This window comes from Urocitellus parryii, chromosome 5 (genome assembly GCF_045843805.1).
Source record: "Urocitellus parryii isolate mUroPar1 chromosome 5, mUroPar1.hap1, whole genome shotgun sequence".
Classification (NCBI taxonomy): Eukaryota; Metazoa; Chordata; class Mammalia; order Rodentia; family Sciuridae; genus Urocitellus; species Urocitellus parryii.
In genome coordinates this window covers 152,845,175-152,864,884 of record NC_135535.1, presented here as the reverse complement: position 1 = coordinate 152,864,884, position 19,710 = coordinate 152,845,175, and positions in this window count along the sequence as shown.

The following is a 19,710-nucleotide window of genomic DNA, read 5'->3' as shown; positions in this document are numbered from 1 at the left end:
GTAAATTCCCTATTCATATTTCTTATACTGAAATTTAGGACAGATTCTTTAAATGTTTTGGGTACTTCTTATACGCCAGGTTAAACCTGGCAAATATCTTTCCCCAGAGTGTGGCTTGTTCTTCACTTTTTAATGGTCTTTCTTTGCGGCAAAGAAATTTTGACTGTACTTGAATTTATTAATCTGACTTTTTTTTTTTTTGGTACCAGGGATTAACCCAGTGGTGCTTAACCACTGAGGCATATCCACAGCCTTTTTTTATTAGTTATTTTGAGACAGAGTCTTGATAAGATGCTTAGGGCCTCACTAAGTTGCTGAGGCTGGTTTTAAACTTGCATCCTTCTGCCACAGTCTCTGGTGCCTCTGGGATTGAATCTTACCATTTTGACTTGTAGGTTTTTAATGTTATTTAAGAAGGCTTTCTCTAATTCTAGGCCACAAAGATGTGCTCCTGCATTTTCTTCTAAGGGTTTTGAATTTTTTCTTTTTATATTTATGATTTTAATCTATTAAAAATTAATTTTTCTACATGGTATGAAGTAAGAAACTTTATATTTCACATGTAGATAATAAAGTGTCCTAGCACAATTTTGTATAATCTATTTTTCTCTCTAATTTATAATTCAACCTTTTATATATCTAATTTTTATATATATGTGGACCTATTTCAGTGCTCTTTATTCAATTCCATTAGTTATTTGACAATTGACCTATACTCTAATGTATTAATTATTACAAATTTAGTACCAAATGAGTAAAATCTTCTTTCTTTTATTCTCAGTCTTTTATTCTTTCATGGAAATTTCAACCTCAGCTTATCTACTTCCATTGAACACCCTACATTTTTTCATTTCTTCTTTATCCATGCTATCTTCTATGCATCTAATTAGTTTGCCACCGGTGTGTGTCAACATTTCTAGTTGTACACTCTGTATTTTCTCCTCAAATTCCAGAGTATCTTGTTAGTCCAATACTTTTTTCTTACTCTAGAAGTATAGTTGCAGAAATGACTGTGGAAATGGTGAAATGGCAGATGCTAAAATTATCTAATGAAATAGCAGCAACTAGTTTGTCAAACAGAAATACATAAATTATAGCTATTAGGAGGACTTTTGGCCTTCGGATCTCCTCAAGCATAAGTGAGATACAGGCAGTTCCATATCCCACACTCAGTGTAATTCAGTCCATCAGTGCATTCCCCATCAAGATAACCCAGCATCAATCACGGTATGCAAATTTCCAAAGCAATTGTGGGTGCCCAGCCTGTTCCTCTAAGATGAAAACCTAATGCTCTCTGATGGCTGGACATTTAGCCACTGACAAATCTTAGCTTTTCCCAGGATTCTGCCATAAAAACAATCTTTTTCGAAGACTGCTGGAACCATGGTCATCTTTTCTCCATTCCCACAGAGAAAGAAAATGAGATGAAGAGAGAGATAACATCCCACATATATTCTCTTTCTGAAAGCTCATATATTTCCACCCATGAAAATTCCACATATAAATTTGGATTATTACAGTTTTTCTTTTTTGGTTTTGTGATCCTGATTGAACCCCAGGGTTGTGCTGCTAGGCAAGTTCTCCAACAACGAACCACATTCCTGGCCTATTATAGTTTTTGAGTATTGTCAGCAAAGAGTTGTAAGGAAAATAAGTCTTGCCAATGCAGTTGACCTAGCATATGTAAATTAATCAATGTGATACTTCACATTAACAGACTGAAGGATAAAAAAAGTATAATCATTACAAAATATGCAGGAAAAAAAACATTTGACAAAGTTCAACATCTATACATCATAGAAATACTCAGCAAAATCACCTCCAAAATACCACAGGATATATTGTTAAAGCCCATAGCTAATATCATAAGTAATACAATCCAGCATAACACAAGTCCAGTCTTACCACAGCTAATAAGTATACTACTGGGTCTACTAATAAGATCAATCAGGCAAGATAAAAAAAATGGAAGACATCCAAATTGGACAGAATGGAGTAAAATTATCTCTGTTTACAGATGATAAAGTCCTAACTATGGAAATTCCTGAAGGCTTCACAAAAACAAAACAAAACACAACAGAAAATGAAAACAGCAAAACAATATTAGAGCTAATACAGAATTTCAGTAAAGTTTAATACAAAATCAGCATGCAAAAATGAGTAGCATTTCTTTATACCAACAATAATCTATTCAAAAAAGGAAATTAAGAAAAAAATTCTATTTATAGTGGTGTCAGAAAGAATGAAATACTTAGGAATGAATTTAACCAAGAAGGTAAAAGATCCATGCACTGAAGACTATAAATATTGATAAAAGAGACTGAAGAAAACACAAATAAATGAAAAGATACCCAATGTTTATGGATTGAGAAGAATGAATATTGTGAAAATGTGCATGCTACCCAGTCTACAGATTCAATGCAATTTCTATTGATATTTCAATGGTACTTTTCACAGAAATAGAAAAAAACAACTGTAAAATGTATATAGAAATACAGAGAAAACAAACAAACAAATAACAACAACTCTAAATAGCAAAAGTAATTTTGAGAAAGAAGAACACAGTGAGAAGCATTTCACTTCCTGATTTCAGATTATGTCACAAAGATATATTAATGAAAACAACATGGTACTGGCATAAAAGCAAACACACATAGGAACTGGGCAGAATAGAGAATACAGAAATAAAGTCAAGCATCTTATGATTAACTTTTTCTTTTTAAAGAGCACCAAGAATATACAATGGAGGAAGGAATAGTCTCTTCAATAAACAGTATTGGGAAAGCTAGATTTCCACATGCAACAGAATGAAATTGGTCATATTTTATCCACCAAACATAAAAATCAATGTGAAATGTCTTTGTCCATTTTTTAAATACTATTTTTAGATGTAAATGGATCTTTATTTTATTTATTTATTTATTTATTTATTTATATCCAGTGCTGAGGATCGAATCCAGTGCTTCACACATGAGAAGCAAGTGTTCTGCCACTGAGCTGCAGCCCCAGCCCCTCTTTGTTCATTTTTCTAACACATTATTTTATTCCCTTTTTTGCCTTTTTCACTGATTTTAAGAGTCCTATGTACAAGTAAAGCGATCACTCTTGTTCTGCAGTGTTATAAATATTTTCTACCAATTTGTAACTTGTCTTCTCACTTTATTTATCATGCTTTATTTTGTATTATTTTTCTTTAGTTAGTCAAAATTGATCTTTTCTTTAATCTTCATTTTTAATCACAGATAAGAAACTGTCCCTACACCCAGAAGTCGCTCACGTTTTCTTCTATCACTAAGATAGTTTGATTTTATTTCATTTTATTTTATATTTCTGAATCATCCATAGTTCACTACCCTAAAATTTACTGGCTTAAAACAGCCAGCACTTTATTTTATTATATCTCATGACTTTTGGGGTCAAGAAATTAGGCATGGCTTAGATGGGCCATAATTCTGCTTCATATGGCATTAACATAATCGTGTTTAGCTAGCAGATGGCCTTCTCTGTAAAGTCCCAAGTGGTTTCCCCTACATTGATGACAATAGCTGGAAGGCTATTCCCAACTGGAATTGTCATTAAGAGGAGCTTCCCATGGTTTCTCAGAGTCATACACTAATGGGCATCTTAGATAGTAGACCAGGGCTTTAAGCAAGTGCCCAAGGTGAAGCTGCAAGAGCTCATCTAACCTAGTCTTAATATTCACCCAGTGTACCTTAGCCACATCCTTTTGGTTACCAGCAAGATAGGACCAGCTCCCATTCAAGGGAAGTGTGTGAATACCAGGAATCATGGTTGCTGACATAGGAGTATATCTTTGGAAATTGGCTACTAGAAACATTTTAAAAAGGAATTTTAAAATTGTGCTACAAAAAAAATCTTAAAACCCACATCATTAATTGGCAGGGTGGGAGTAAGGCATAGAAGCAGGTAAAGTTTATTCAGCAAAAATCTATAGATGACAGTCCATACACTATTGGATGCTGAAGGGAGTATTCAGGAAAAAGTGTGGTCTACACAGGTTGAAGAGGAGCACAAAGGATGGAGACATTGACCAGACAACTGAATTTTTTTGGCAGTTACTGGTAACTTTCAGGGAAAAAAATTATATAAAATAATAATTATGAAGTCAAATAATAAATGACTGTGAGTAAATAATGCAAGAGGAACTCTACCCTTACTTTACTGTAATTCAAAGACAAAAGAATCTAGAGTGTCAAATAATTATCTTTAGGTAACATTTAGGTAAGTCAGTGTATTCCTATCATGGGCTTTTATCACAACACATTTTTAAAAGATTGTTACTGCAGTCTTTCCAACAATTTTTGAAAAGTAAAATAAAGAATGCAGAAGTCAATATATATTTAGGACATCCAGTAATGAATCAGCATTTATATGTCCAAATATGAAATGATAAGTAATTATCTAGTGGGAAATCAGTAGAAATGGCAATCTTAAATATTTATTAGATATATATTATGTGAAACCACTATCATAAATGTAAAAAAAAAGCAAGCCAAAATATTTTGCTCCCTAAATTGTAAAGATCAGGTAATTTTATATTATTTATCTCTTAATATGAATCAGTTCCAGGTATTGAAATTTCCTGTAACATACAAAAATTATCCACCTCCTATTGGATTGGTTCCAAAATTACACTCAGAAGTTATTCCTACTAATATGCATGCCCATCCCAATGGTCTCAGGTATGGTGTGGAAGAGCTTCAAAGGAAAATAGTGCAAAGTGGAAAGGATCACACTGACATTCTATAGAGCTTACAAAATAAATAAAATAAAACACCAGGTGAACCACTTATTTTGACCCAGAAAAGAATCAGTAGTAACTACATGTTATGTGTAGACAGTCACATAGTCATTATTTTATAATGAAAAAAAGAAAAAGAAAATAATAGTACAATAGAAAAAATATAAAAGAAATTTGCTCTTATACCTAAATATTATTATTTAAGAATCAAAATATTTTCCTTTAGAAAAAAGTCCAAATTTCTATATTGCTTGCCCAATTTAGCCCAGCTGATTTAAAAGTGAAATATTCAGTTAGACGACAATTTTATCTGAATTAGGAGTCAGCATTAAGCTACCTAAATACAATGCGTACTTCTTCCATTAGCGAAATAAACTGTTACTGGAGAAGTAATTTTATAGAAAGTTTTAATGTAATTTTTCTCTTTCACTTTTTCTAAACCATTGTAGACATTTATCTGCTTGAGGAAAGATTGAGTTTGATTGCAGAAGAAATGCAAAGTAAAAGGACAGGATAATGTTCAGCCTTTGGCATGTAAAATTACCATCTACAAAAAGAATTTTCTAAAGTTCTTTATCCTTTCACCAATCATCCCAATTTCTCGTAATGGCAAATAAGCATGAGTGACTTGGATTATAAAGTACTCTTACAATGCAGAGAATATTCCCTTTCTAGGGATCCATGTTTTAAGGAGGATATGATGTCGGGTAAGTAAGAATCTACAGTTTTCTTACACTAGAGAATACAAGAGAAAATAGGGAGAGTGAATAATTATTCTCCTATTTTCTCTCTTGGAGCTTCTGCCTAGCAGAAAGGAGGTATGTGAGGTATCTAAGAGATCAGACAGAGGGAGAACCTCTGTGACCTTAACTGTACAACTTATTCAGCCATAGAATTAACTCAATGCTTCAGCATTGATTCCTGCACAGACCACCTCAGAAGGAACAGAGATGTTTGTTGGGAGGTTCCCATAGACATGCCTCCCTAGTGAAGGTTGGAGAGCAGACCACCCAGAGAGCGTTGAATACAAGCCCCAGAGAACCCCACAGAGGATAAGAGAAGCCAACTCAACCAGAGGCACCATCAGGTCCTGTCCCAGTAGACAGAATACAAATTTCTAAAACAGAGAAAGCCAACAAGGCATGTAGCCACCCAAAGGACAGAAGACGTGGTCCTCGAGATTTATAGGAGTCAGGAAAACCATGGCTGCAGACCTCTCTCTCCCTGTTCATATTGAGGTTCTGTGATTCCTTGCTCCTCATTCTGCCCCTCCCCACAGATGTTTTATTAAAGAAATCCAGGAGAGAGAAAGAGCCCTGAGTCACCTGACAGGCTCATCTTTTTTTTCTGTTCCTTGAACACTTGATCATCACTTGAAGAGATGATTTAAATTCTCCAATGAAACTAGTTTTAAAAAAATGGACATTTACTTCTTTTCTCCTAAAAGTCAGAGGAAAGAAGTCTGTAAATAAGATCAGAGATTTTATAGATACTAAAATGATATTTCTATGCATTAAGACATTCAGGTAACTCTGTGAAATAAACATTTCAACATGCTAAATCTTATAGCCAAATTTCACAGTGTTGGATATGCCAAAAGAGGTTGACAAGAGGAATGCAAGGAAGGAGAAAGGAGTAAATATTTAAAAAAAAATTTACTCACAATTGACATTTCTAAGCCTACAGTAACATGTAGAAATGTCTATGACAATTTCCTAATATGAACTGAGCAAACAGTGTAATCGGAAATAACAATTATTTATTACCCAGAAGTGTTCCATCAAAGGCTGTTGTTAGTCAGCTAAAGAAAAAGATCCCAGAGTTTCAGAAAATAAGATAGGTTTTTAAGGCTAATAATTCATGGACTTGCTAAACTTCAAACAAAAAACCTTACCCCGGGAGAATCTTGAAATGTAGCAAACGAATGTTTCTTCTTCTTCCACAGAGCTGGATTTCAAAAGACTGGATGGAAAGGGTAGGCAAGAGTATAAAGGATTAAAATATATCACAATAATAAGTTCAGTGTTCTCAAAAGAGAACTCTTGCCAGAAAGAAAAACGAGAAGAACACATAAAAGAGAAGAATACAAATAAACTATTATTATTACCTCTGTTGCAAAATTCACTGGTTTATTGGTCTTCATCCCTGGGTGTTTACAGCTCATAAAAAAATGGTCCAATTAGCATCCTTTTCAGATTATACGTTACTACAGTTACGATAAAGAAAGACTGAATTAAATGATCACTAAGGAAACCTGGTCAAGAAAAAAATATCCATGCTTAGGCAGCAGTAAAATACTAAAGGTAGTGTGTTAGTGTGTCTCAAAAACACAAGTGTGCTAGAAAAGAAACAAATTTTTACAAATAAATAAATTCAACTGAAGTACATTTCCCATGGAGTAGGTTTACTAATTTACTTCAAGATTACAAAGGTCTAATCTAAAAATATATGGAGAGAATTAAAAATAGAATCGGGCAGATAATAATTCCATATGCATGGTTTATCCCAGGTACTATGTGATGTCATATAGATTAATTTGATCCTGTATTAGAAGAACCTAAACCCTACTAGGGAAAGAATCCAAATCAGAATTACTGAGAGATGCTTATTTTCAAATGTAACCAGGATTCTAATTCTGTACATTTGGAGGCTTTCAAGTATTTCTGGTGAGTCTGAATCCTGTATACTAGGTAAAGCCTACAGACTGTGTGACCTGAACCCGAAAGTTTCTTTTGACAATGAGTTTTATCTTTGCTTTGGTGGTGGTTATTTCAATTGGAAATAGAAATCTAAGTGGCAACTGTATAGCATCAAAATAATGCAGATTCAAAATAAAGACTCAATGTTTTTCCAGGATGAATAAGTAAACTAGGCCTTGGAAAGAAAAATCAATTATAAGTGCAAAAAAGTAATTTATTTCTAGTCAATATACTCCCTCCTGCTTTTTCCCCTCAAACAATTGATTTTTCCTTAATTTTTCATGTGATCAGAGATAGTTTAAATGGATACAAAAAAAAGTGAATAAGAAAGCAGACAGCTATTCAATAGAAATTTCTATGGCTATTGCAAATACATATGGATAACTGTGTCTTATTAAATTATATTATTACCCTATGGAGCCAGAGTAATTGGCCTCAGTAGAATTTGATGTGTATGTTGAATTCCCTTGGAAAATACACTTATTTCTTTATTTCCTGTAAAAGCTAAATTATATTATAGATACAATGTACATTTCATATAGTTTAAAAATCTCTAGAGGACCACATAAGGAAGCTTAGACAGTGTTGCAATCTCTAAAAATGAAATTTTTTAGTGGAGCATTTTTGTTTTTGTCTTGAAAACCCACAACCATTACAAATTATGGTCTGAAACATTATGCAAATTTCAGATGTGAAAAAAGTGTTTCTTTTCACATTCTTCAGAAGATCATGGACTAAAATATAGACTTTAAACACATTGAATAATAAAGCTATCAACAGAATGTAGGGATACCTTCTTTTCCACCAGAACAAAACTGGTGGAAATAAATTTGTAGGTTTGTAGGATTGATAGTTTTCTTCAGTGTCTGAGAACTTCCTAGTCTTGATGATGTCTGAAGTTCAAAGGTCAATGGAATAAACCTTAAATGATGATCTATTCTGTGAAGTTAACCAGTAAGACAGGTTTTGGAGTCAGACTTGAGTTATATATCTACATTCCTGCATTTCCTAACTGTGTGAACTTAGGTGTTATAACTTCTGTGAACTTATCTGTTTTTTTTCAAAATGGTCAGTCATTCAACAAATACTTAATCTGAGTGCTGAGCACAGATAACAAGATAGACCCTGTCTTGTCTGTGTAGCCTTCTGGGATTGGAGCTGGGCAGCAGGTTGATTGGCTCAGGGACTAAAATATGAAAGAACCTTTGTATTATGGGAAGTTTAACCTTATATCCAAAACAAGTGAAGTGCATTAAAGTATTTTAAATAGGAGAGAAAGATGGTATGATTCTAATTTCAGAAAAATCACTGCTATCATAGAATACAATTCCTTTCCAAAGACCTTGTACCTCATGAAAACATTAGACTTATATGAATCAAAATTATTAAAAGTTTATGAAATTAGAATCTGTGATGACTAACATTTAAAATATATACATAATAATAATTCAATCAATAATAAATATCATAATAATATTAAGTATTAACAAGGTTGCAAAGTGCTCAGACTCTAATATATTCTTATTGTGAGTATAAAATCATAAAACCACTTTGGAAAATTCAGTTTCTTACAAGGGTAAGTTACATTTACAAGTGATCTAGAAATTTCACTTAGTATATACCCAAAACAAATAATGTATATCCACAATAACACTTATGCATGAATATTCAGAGTCTCTTTCATAATAGAAAAAAACTAGACTCTATCCTAATAAATATCCACAAAGGAATAGATAAATGGTGGTCTATTCCAACAATGAAATATAACTCAGAAAAATGTTCTTTCTTCCTGGAAGATAAACCTGTGGTCTATTCCAACAAAGAAATATAAGAAAAAACTGAACTGTTGATAACACACAACATGGATAAATCTCAAAAACACTATGTTGAACAACAATCAAAAAGAGAAAACAAAAACCAAATACACAAAATACTATGTACTATATCATTCTACTTATGTGAAGCTAAAGAAGTAGCAAAACTGGTATACAATTATAGATATAAAAGAGTTGTTGCCAGTGGAAGGGGAAAGTTTTTTAGAAAAAAACAAAAAGAAATTTAGAAGATTTTGGAAGCATACCTCTTGGTGGCCAGTAAATAAGTACATATATTTGTCAAAACTCACCAATTAAAATTTGTGCACTTCATGAATATAAATTTTACTTCAAAAATAGACTTTGTATCCTTCCACTTTAAGCAGACCTGAGAAGAGAACATTGAATCTAAGTTTACCGGTTCCCATAGAAAATAAGTAAATAAATAAAATTCATATTAAGGCAATATTACATCATTGGGGCTCTTTCCCTGATTTTCTCTTCCTAGTCACCAGAAACTGAACTAAAATCAACAGATATAAGTATAATAACTAGACACTGAACACTCTGTCTACATTATATGATAAAATTCACAATACAAACTTTGTTTCTAATGATTAAACTATAAGTCTTGACACAAATCCTCATTTCATCTTGTTCTCACCTGTCAGAATCCTGCAATGTGTTCATTTTGCTTGTTCTCTGATCTGCATTGATCTTCTGTTTGATGCTCCATGGTCCAGATTGCTGAGCCTTCATCTCTTGGGAGTGAGCTCCATGGAATTAGCAGTTAAATTTGTCAGTGGTTTATATGAATGGCTCTTTCCCTATTCTGTGCATAGAAGAGTAGCTAGATAAAGAAGTGAAGAATGCTGAGTGGGAAGATGTTCTTTCTCCCTAGAAGACAAACCTGCTATTTTTTCACATGGAGTCCCTTCTAATGTTGGCAAATATCCAGGAGTCACAGAGGCTAAGACAACCACTGACACTAGCAATCAAGGGCAAGAAAACTAATAGAGGCTCATGTATCATATGTCTGTATATTTAAAAACTATAAGCAAAGCTTCAGAAGCTGCTGAATAAAATGCTCTTGATCCTTATACCTACACAAAAATGCATTCATGACAGAATTAAAATATAGATTGATATATACATACATGTATACCTACATATGCGCATATATAAATCTATGCTTGTTACCTAAATAAACATGAAAAATATTAATTAAGATATCGTGTGTCTGAATATTCTACTGATGTGCTTACATTATACATTTATATCATAAAATTGATATTTTCTTTCATATCAACAAAACCATTAATCTTGTAGTTATACCTGAGACGCTCACATAATTTGTGTTATTAATAATGATTATATAAGGATTTAAAAATGTAAATGTGTCCAAAGTATACAAAATTTGAATATGTATTTTATTAAAATATATATTTAAATAGACAAATAGAATAAAATTATTTTTGTGTTTCTTTTTTATATTTCATTTTCTAAAATATTCAAAATTTTCCATTGATATTAAAAGGCATACTACATATTTTAATTAATTCACATTAAATTTTGAAATAAAAATCATTTGAGTAAGTCTAAAGATTTGAATTGCAGTTTTTGAAAAACTTAATTAAATCATTTTAAATACTATTATAAAATTCAAAGTAATAACAAATCTGGCATTTAAATTCATCTAGTAGCTAAAAAAAGGAATCAGTTATACGTCCTGATCATCATGTCTTGACCTCTCTAGGTACAAATTTAAAAACAACCAGAATTGCTTAAGTTTTCAAAATGTTGCTTAGGCAACGTGGGCAACTGTTGCAAACATGAACTGGAACTTTGAAAGCAGCAATACAGCAAGCATTGAGCAATGGGAATGACACTTCATTTTTGCAAAAATGTATTGCAGTTTTGCTTACAGAACAAAAGCTTGACAAATTAATCAATTTTTCCTTATTTTTTATATTTGCTACTCAAATCTTTCCTGTCTTACAAAGTATTGCCCTTCTCTGAATTCTTGCATTGGCAAAACCCAGAAAGCCCCCGTAGAACTCCAAATAGGGCTACCATGTATTGTGAACATGGGGCAAGAGAAGTGAAGTATGTCCCTAGGTATGTCATGAAACCCATGAGATCAGATATTTATGGCTATCAGTCAAGTGATACAAAGTGTCAGAGGCATCCCTGAACCTTTCCATCAATTCATTTTGTTTGTGATGTATGGAACTCTACAGAGAACAGAACAGAAATTCCTTTAATAATAGCCTAAGGAAAGCAAACCTGAACCTATTGCTTCCAGTCCTCATATCCAGTGTTGTAGGAGTTAAGGAACACTTAAATTTTTAAACAGTGAAGGCATGGCCTTAATGAGGCATTTTCCAGACTAGATGTATATAAGAACACTAGTTTCCAGAACTATTAGAATCTGCAATTTGAAACACAAAAGTTCTACAGTTAAATGTTAGAGGAACTGCTTCATAGTTAACTTCTTTCTTGGTAATTCACAGTGCACATTATCATATTATGAGCTCAGAGAAGCCCTAGGGACAGAAACCTGTTTAACTTTGTTTCCCTAAAGCATTTGACCACTGGAACCATTTTTCAACACAACAGTTACTAACATTAGTGTTCTTCAAACTCAGTATAGAAAATACTGTTTTAACATTTAAAAGCCTAGTACTTTTTCTTCCACAAGTCTTTTCCACTACCTTTCTTGCTAATGAATTCATTAACACAAGAAGGAATTTACATTTCTATCTATTGCCTTAGTCAGAAATTGCCACAATATAACAAATCAAAAATTTTAGGTCTCCAATGAATAAGATAGCAACCATTTAACAAGGAAATCAATTTGAAGTCCAGAATATTCTATCTGAAACTTTGCTGATTTTGTGTCACTGTCTGTCGGAAGACAGGTCAACTGAGAGAAGTTGGGAAGAGTAAGAGAGCATGCAAGTTTCACCAGCTTGCCCAGGATGTCACCTGGCCAAACAGTGTTCAGTCAGAAGAAAGGGACCTTTGTCCATTTTTCTTCCTCTGTGACTGGTATTATTTGAAATCAATTGGGTTGTCAGGAATCTTTCATTTAGACTCAGATCAGAGGGATCAACACACCGATCTGTCTCTAAGGAATCCATCTATTTCCAGACATCTGAACACCTATCATCTAAAAAACAGCAAATTATCAAATTAAAGGAAAACTGCTGTGATTTATAATTTAAGATACTATCAGCAACTCCAAGTGACTTGTCTGAAATAAATTTACTGCTTAACAGTTTCTGAAACAGAGAGCCTTGACTTGGGAACAGAAATAGAACAAAGCTGAGGAACGGAGCATTATAGGTCAGCAGCATTTTCCAAGAAGCAGGAACCAGGAGGGGAAAAGCAGAGGTGTTACTGCTGACCCATGTTATGCTGTTAACTCCCAGTTACCCAGTGAAAATGCCAGAAGTTCCATTCTGTTTAATTTAAGCAAATTCCAAAGGAAAACAAAATGAAACTAGAAAGAGGAGCAGGATCTAAGAAAGTGACTAGAACCTCTATTAATCTATTGGTATACAATTATCTTCTATCCATCATCTATATGTCATTCTTGCCAATATTTTTTTAAAGAGAGAAAGAGAGAGAGAGAGAGAGAGAGAGAGAGAGAGAGAGAGAGAGAGAGAGAGAGAGAATTTTTTAATATTTATTTTTCAGTTTTTGGTGGACACAACATCTTTATTTATTTTTATGTGGTGCTGAGGATTGAACCCAGTGCCCTGCACATGCCAGGCGAGTGCATTACCACTTGAGCCACATCCCCAGCCCCATTCTTGCCAATTTTGACAGGAGCTCAAAGCAGATTTTATTGGCTTATGGTAAACAGATCTAAGACTAAACAAGAGAAGGTCATTTATTCCTTGGTCAAGTATTTGCCATGCTCTTTCTATGCATTCTCTGAACTTAGTTAATATTAGATAATTAAATATAGATTTGGTTTTGAGAAATGGTAAAGACCGAGGTCAAAAAAAAAAAATGCCTCCAAAAAATGAGCTATAAAACAAAAGAAGATTATTTTCCCTCTGACTTTTATTTTTGGTCAGCCTTAAAGATATAAATGCTGGGTATAAATACTAAAGATTTAGCTTGAAAATATCACAAATAAGTGACATTTAAATACAGTACAAGCGGGCAAAATAACACAGGTTCAAAAAAAAAAAAGTAACAGAAAACCAGAAAAGTAGAAAGCCTTGTGCCCCACTCCAGTACACCCATACATGGGTCCTCACTTGAAGTGTTTGGAGGCCAGGAATTCTGAGTCAGCATATGAGAGAAACCAGAACAAAACCAGGATTTTAAAAATGTCAAAAGTTAATCGAAGATTAGCCATGGGAGCCAACATCTGTGGTTAGAACTAGTTGAGGCAAGACCCAGGGTGACTTTTAGGATCTCCAGAAGTGGCCTCACTCCACATGGGCTTTGTGGTACAGCACTCCCAACATAAATGAGAAAGAAGCATTTTCTGCTCAGATGCGAGTTTCAGGTGCTGACTTCAGGGTCAGTCCCCTAACCCTTCCACCATGTCTTCAGCCTCTTTCCAGCTACAAGGACCTTAGTAATGTCTTTGCAAATAGAAACCTTTCTGCAGTCAACTCTAGAGAACGGAGAGGAGAATTGAACTCATTTTGCTTCTAAGAGAAGTTTCCAAAATTTGGGTGAAAACATAATTTAGAGCAGAACATTAGAAACTATAAATAAGAAGATGAATGGGGACAAGAGGGTGCTGATTTGGAAGTGAAGAAAAATATGACTTCCTCTTCAGTTAATCTATGACTTCAGAAATGTTTTTAATTTCATTTCTTTTGTTTTTTATGTGGTAAGTGGAATACTTATTATTTGTAAGTAAGCATCTAATTTTAAGGACTACTTCACTGTAATCTTAAAACATTTTTACTATTCCTCAAATTTAGGACTTATTAAAGAGCGTTTGGTATATTTTAAAAAAATGTTTTATGAAAGAAAAATTTATGTGTATGGTTTTAAAAGATGGAATGGGTAATGCTCATTATTAAAGCAAAACTTTCAAATATAGGCCAAGTTTTCTCAGAAGAAAAAAAATATATGATTTACCTTACTATGTTATTGAGGTCATCTGTAAACTTATTGTTTTCTGTAATGTGTTGTGGATCAAGGGGTATGAAGAATATGTTCCTTCGAAAAATGTGTTTTCATCTGGTTCTTTATGTCACCATTGTTTTATTATTTACACTATCATACTGGTTCCCAAACATTGGAATTACCTAAGAAGTTTTCAAAAGCTGATGTCCAGGTCACACCACATAGTAATTAAATTAGAATGTGTGGTATTTTTAAAAATACTGTGATCAGTATTTTTAAGGATTCCTGGACAGTAGCAATGTCTTAGAGTTCAGGAACCACTCTAACATGTTACTGGTACCTGGATATTGGTAACTCCTAAATAATCTTTGTGCATTGCACCTTTTATAATTAAAAACTTTGTTCTTCAGTTTACCTTATGTTTTTGTACTGAGACTAGTCTTGTCTGACATTAAAATGGTCATTCCTGATGTGGTTATTCCTTTTGTCTTGTTGGGTTTTGATCACCCTTTTATTTTTACCTTGTCTATGTCAGATGGTTTAATGTGTATCCCTTGTATACAGCATCCATTGGGTTTTTGATTTTTGATATAATCAAAGTTTCCTTTAATTGGTGAGATTAGTGATTTAAATAATTTCATAAAGTTGATGTAGTTGGTCTCCATGCTACCACGCTTTTCATTTTCATGGCTTTGGATTGGGTTTTTGTCTTGTTTAAGTTACTTCTGCTAAATTGAAAGATTGAATTTTTCATTATAATATTTAACCTATGAACTCTACTCGGATAGTAATGGAACTATTATAGAACTTCAATGTCTCATCCTCCCTCATTTGACTTCTATCAGTTTTGTTCACTGTACTATATTTTGGTGCTTACCACTTTACTTTGAAGTGTCCTCCTATTTCTATTACCTCATTTGATTTCTGGCTATAAAATATGAGGTCATCCATATCTTTATCACCCACTGCCTTCTTATATCTTTCTGAGGCTCCCCAAACATTGACTGATTTTATAGTGGTAATATTTTCATGAATGGTACCTTAAGTAGTCTTATGCCACCATTTTTAAACTCACCATCATTTGATTCTTGAACATAAAACATATGGAAATCAGTACATTTTTAAAAATGTGTCCTCCTTTCTTCCCTTTCCTCTCAAAAAAACTTTTTACTAGTAATGTGATTTCATGAGTTAGGCTTTATAATCCACGTTGAATTGAACATTTATGTTTCAATTTATTCAAACTATTATTTTCTCTTTTTGTTTTATTTTTATTGTGCTTTTTATATTAATGTATTACCTAAAAAATTACTTGTCTGCTGAAATTTGTTCAAATGTTGTTCATGGAAATACTCTACCTTGTTTTCCATATTAAATGTCATATATAAGTGACTTTATCCTTGAGCAACTACCACTGCTTGGATAAGTTTAAAGTTCTTAAGTTAGACTTCTGTTTTTGAGAGCTTTGTAAATATTGCTCCATTACTATCTTCAACAGCTCTTCCTTAGATATGATACACTCTTTAAATCTGTACAATTTAGTCTTTATTTATTTCCAGAAAGTTTTCTTGCCTTATATTTTTAATTATCCTTTTCTCTTCCATTCTATCATTTTTCTTCTTTTGAGCCTCTATCCAGTATTTGATATATTGGATATTGTTTGCCTAATTTTATCAATTTTTCTGATCCTTCTATCACTGAATTTACTTTTTATTCCTATTGTTTTTATTTCTTACTCTACTATTCACTCCTATATTCTTTCCAATTTTGCTTTCATTTGAACTCTTCTCTCTCTTTTATCTTGCTCTCTTAACCCAGAGGTTTTAGATTGCTTTTCTCTGATCTTGTTAAAAAATGGTGATTGCTTATGTTTGATCTTTTTATTGTGATCACTGCATGATTTTTTTAAAAATTAATGGTAAAATATTAAAAGACAATCTTAATTTGCACTGTAGAAATATTTTTCTGTTTTTATTTGCTCTTTTTCATATATATATATATATATATATATATATATATATATATATATATATTATATGATTGAGTGTGCCTTTTTCTTTTTTGGTTTCTATCACTAAAGAAGGTAAATTTATCTCAGACAGATTTTATGTTTCAGTTTCATTATATAGAAGAGCCAGGGTCATGTTCAAACATATCAGGATTTTTCTTCATGACTCTGTTGTGCAAATGAGCACTTTTAGCTTTTAATTTTTCTTGGACAGTTAAGAAAGGCAGCTTCAAGCTTTCTCACTATTAATGCTCCTACAATTGCTTTGCCGTTTTATCTCAGTGAATGCGAATTTAGCCCTACCACCTTCACTGCTGGAGCACAAACTTTGTCTGTTCATGCAGCCAAATCCCTCAGTTGCCAACTGGATTGTTGCCTTAGCACTTTGGCACATGACCACAACTGACTTTGGAGAAGACTGTGCAATTGGTTTCTCTAAAATCTGACTCTTTCTCAATTTCCTCCTTAATCTCCATTTTCTTTGTGTGATAACGCATTAATTTATTTTGTGATTTTGGGGTTTGAGATATTTCTTAGTTTAAATAAAGTTGTGATGTACATTTCTGGTATTTTCCTTTCTCTCTCTGATTTCCAAAAGGAAAAAGATAAAATGCCAACTTCATTTTCTAAATGGAAATCTCAGAAAGAAGAATAAAGAGTTAACTCAAATATGGACAAAACAGGCTCTGATATGACCACCTAAAGAATAAAATTAAGAATAATAGTAACAATTATTATTATGGAAAGTATTGAACATTTATGATATGCCAAGAACTGTCCTAAGTACTTCACATTTATCTGATCATTTTACCATAATAACTAGTCTGTGAAAATGTTATCATCAGCCCCATTTTACAGATAAGCACCCAGATGCAATTAAGTAATTTGCATGGTTTTATGACTAGGAAGTAAGAAATTCAGAATACAAACTCCATCTTGAAAGTTTTTAATTTTGACTATCATACTGTTTTGCTTCTAAATACATGATGAAGAAAAAATTGTTTTCTGGAGATTTTGTACCTTTTCCTGGGAGTTAATAATCATGTTATTGTGCTCTAATTGGAAGCTACCTGTGTGGGGTAGGTAGGTGGAATGGAAGGAAATTGACTGGTACTAATAAGAATAACCTGTCTGTGTTCCATGAAAAGAGAGCTGTAACAGGTCTCTATAACTGGATCTCCATTACCATCAGATCAGTGGGAAGAGAAGGAGCTTTTATTTTAGTTCCTTTCAGGACAATGAGGTTCTCCAACATTTAAATGAAAACTGGTGACTAATGGATTAATATCATTGATCAATTGATTACTTTTTTCTAACAAGAGAAGTTATTTATTAATCAGGCTACAAACCATATGGCTTACACTTTTTAAAGCTGTTAATAATTTCAGTTCTCACCACATTAACAATATGACTGAAATAATGCCACATTATTATAATATTAAGATATTAAATGTCATTCAGTTGATCAACTTTCTTGACTCTCAAGAACAACTTTGTTTCAGCCAGAGTTCCTTCTAAAACTGCAATAGGTCAACTCTGCATTCTCATGCCAGGAGTGGATTTCCAAGATCTGTCCTTTAATTTTATGAGCATTGTGCTTTGCACCAAAGACAACCTCTTAATTTATGTTAATATGCATTCTTCAAAGAGACAAGTAAAGAGAAATAGGTCTATTTTTATGTTATGCTTGAAGAATTAGGTGGTTAATTTTCAAGGGCTGCTTCAATAAATCCCAATTGAATTAACCAGTATTAGCATGTGAAAGCGATCAAGAAACTTTGCAAAAACACAATGCAAAATGAATACAAATTATGTGTCACAGATATGATCAAATAATTTGGAGGATGGAATTAACAAGTGAGAAAAATTAAGTGGAAATGGCAGCATTTCACAGTTAGTCAGCTGTGGCTATAAAACATAGTACTAAAAATTTTAGACAACTCTTCTGAACCTTTTATTTTTCCCATCTGGAAATCAGTCAGAAGGAGAAGGAAAGAATAGAAGAGGCAGAACAAATTTTTCACAAGTTTTCCAAACTTTTAACATATCTATAATCTGAATGTTGTCATTAAAAAGTATAACTGAAACTCAAAAAAAAAAAACATTAGAAATAGCTTTGAAATCATGCATTCATTTTTGTTGTTGTTGTTTGTTTGTTTGTTTTTGTACTGGCAATTAACCCAGAGCACTGACCCACATCCCCAACCCATTTTTTAATTTTTGAGACAGGGTCTTACTAAGTTGCTTAGGGCCTCACTAAATTTCTGAGGCTGACCTCAAACTTGTGATCCTCTGCTTTACCTCCATAGTCACTGGGATTACAGGTGTGACCACCATACCTGGCTTAAAAATCATACATTCTTGAGTTTCGGTTTCAACTCATTTAAAAGCTGAGCTATCAAGTATTATTCTGCTTACTTTTGAAAAATAAATTACAAAAAAAAATCTTCCCTGAGAAGTCATTTTAAGAGGTGGAAAAATATAGTTAAAATCTCAGCTTGCTGTTGAACATAACAGGATATTACTGTTATTATTGATATTATAATTATTATTTTGAGAGTCACAGTAGTTGTTTCCTGGGATTCCATTGTTTCTACTAATGCACAAATTCTCTCCCACATCCTAACATCACTATTCCAGCATAGAAACCAAAGTAGTGCATTCAGTAAGGAGACTTCTAGTAGAAAAGAGGAAATTCATGCAATGGAATTTCTAGTTATTGAAGTCAGGTGTGAGTTATAAGAATAACTTTTCATCTGGGGATAATCCTCCCAATAATGTACACTATTATATTAAACATAAAGCAATTGCCAAGCCTTTATAGTAACACTGCACCAATCACTGGGTGTGAGAAAGAAAATGCTGATGGTCCAACGATACCTTTCGAATGGAAAAACACTCACCTCTTCACAGAACAAGATTTAAACCAATAAAAGCAGTCTCTGAGGTGGTTAAAAATCCCTTTTGAGTCTTCTTTGGGGATAAAGGGAATTAAATAAACACAAAAAGATTTCTTAAAATGTCAAATCTTCCCAACCTTGCATAAGCAATGGAAATGGAAGTGTTTTGCTTTTTTTCCTCTGCTCAACACAGGAATTATTCATCTTCACCTAAAAGGCCCGTGCCTGGTGCTACTTTAGGTGGTTCCATTGTGATGGAATCAGTGAAATCACCTTGTGCAATTATTACTTGTCATCAATACTGAGCATGCACATCAACTAAGAAAGCAAGCCAGTCCAGCTCCTAATATCTTGCAATAGTGGAGATACAGGCATAGAAGTCCTGTAGATAGATGTGTTTTTCCTTGTGGTCCTTTTCAAATTC